Raw genomic sequence first — 2,220 nt, 5'->3', positions numbered from 1 at the left:
GTACATCAACATCTCCATTCAAAGCAGGTGAAATTGCAGATCTAGAGAATGTACAGAGAACCTTTACTGCACATATAAGTTCCATCAAACACCTTAACTACTGGGGACGCCTGGAAGCACTTGACTTGTACTCACTGAAGCGCAGGCGGGAGAGATACATCATAATCTACACCTGGAAGATCCTGGAAGGATTAGTCCCTAATCTGCACACAGAAATCACTCTCTACGAAAGCAAAAGACTTGGCAGGCGATGCAACATACCCCCAGTGAAAAGTAGGGGCTCCACTAGTACACTATGAGAGAACACAATAAGTGTCCTGGGTCCAAGACTGTTCAGCAACCTCCCACCAGCCATAAAGGGAATTACCAACAGACCACTGGCTGCCTTCAAGAAGGAGCTGGACAGATACCTAAAGTCAGTGCCGGATCAGCCGGGCTGTGGTTCGTACGTTGGACTATGTGCGGCAAGCAGTAACAGCCTCGTTGATCAGGTCCTAATCCACCGGGAAGCCTGGTCATGGACCGGGCCGCGGGGGCACTGATCCCCGGAACGCCCTCCAGGTACATATAAAACAAAATCTAGCTTAGTTTACGTTAAATAGTTTTTTGGTTGATTACCAAAAAAGTTGTCTTCCCAAAGGTACAAAATATAAATATATCCTTGCTCATCCCAGAGAATTTACTTCGCAATCTAGCATACTCAGGATGTCCAACATGCACTGATGAATGATAAATCAAAATGCAACACAATTCGGGATTCCCGGACGTAAAATAAAAGTGCTCATAGCATCAAAGATGCAATTTTAACTTATTTTCTGCTGTTACATCTGCAATATCTGCTCCCTAAAATGTTAGAACAGAAATAAAAATCTAATCAGCCTACCTGGAGATTGTTTCGTGGTGTAATACCCCCGCAGCCCGGTCTTCGACCAGACTCTCCGGGTGGATCAGAGCCTGAGCAACTTTGTTGTTACTGTTGACCGTACTATCGGGTACTAACTTTAGGTATCTGTCCAGTTCCCTCTTGAAGGCAGCCAAGGGTCCATTGCTTATTCCTTTTATGTATAATGGTAGGTTTTGAACAGTCTTGGGCCACCGACAATTATTGTGTTTTCTCTTAATGTACTCATGACACCCCTGCTTTTCATTGGGTGTATGTTATACCGTCTGTTATAACTTTTGCTTTCGTATGGGACCAGTCCGTCTAGGATTTTCCAGGTGTACATTATGATGTACCTTTCCAACCTGCATTCCAAGGAATACAGGTCAAGGGATTTCAAACTTTCCCAGTAATTAAGGTGTTTGAACTAATACACTCAGTGAAAGCTTTTCATACTTTCTCAAGATTTGCAATTTCACCTGCTTTGAATGAGGCTGTAGTGCACAGCAGTATTCCAGCTTAGAAAGATCAAACGACTTTAAAGAGAATCATCACTAACATGGCATCATTTGTTTTCAAAGTTCTCATTATCCATCCTATCATTTTCCATGTAAATATGATAGTGACACTGTTGTGACCCTTAAAGGTGAGATCCTCTGACATTAACACTCTCAAGTTCTTCATATTAGTTTTTCGCTTTATTGTGTGGTTAGAATTTGTTGTATACTCCGTTCTGTATACTTCCTCAAGTTTTCCATAACGGGGTAACTGAAATTTGTCCTCATTGAACATCATATTGTTTCCCACAACCCATTAGAAAACTTGGTTAATATCCCTTTGAGATTTACCATTGTTGCATGCAAGGAGTATGTACTTTTTATTTGGAGCATGTGAACACACTCATAAAAGGCTACCTCCCATCCAGCGAACCAGGTAACTAAGGATTTGATGATTTCGGGGCCCCATCGTCAAATCAGCACCTAAGTTCACCCAATCATATTGTGGATCTGGCAATTGTGTAGGTGACGTGGACACCACTCGCATTCTCACCCTTGTCATTTTCACCCAGCTGCTGGTTGAACACGGTTGTCCAGTCTGTCTCCAGGATGTGTCTTTGCCTTTGATTAACCATGTTGTACACATATATTTCCAACTGTATATAGTGTACATACTTGTAAATACTTATAATCGCACTTGGTGAAGGAAAATATAATTCAGTCATTCAGCTGTGTTTGTTCTGCTCCTTGCTTTCCTTTACACCCAGGATAACAGGCCTTATTGTTCCTGGGTTGTAATAACCATGTCCTCAGTTAATGACACTCGTGCAAAATAAAGCATGG

The sequence above is a fragment of the Cherax quadricarinatus genome, chromosome 1 (assembly GCF_038502225.1).
Source record: "Cherax quadricarinatus isolate ZL_2023a chromosome 1, ASM3850222v1, whole genome shotgun sequence".
NCBI classification, from domain to species: Eukaryota; Metazoa; Arthropoda; class Malacostraca; order Decapoda; family Parastacidae; genus Cherax; species Cherax quadricarinatus.
Note: the sequence above shows the minus strand (reverse complement) of the source record.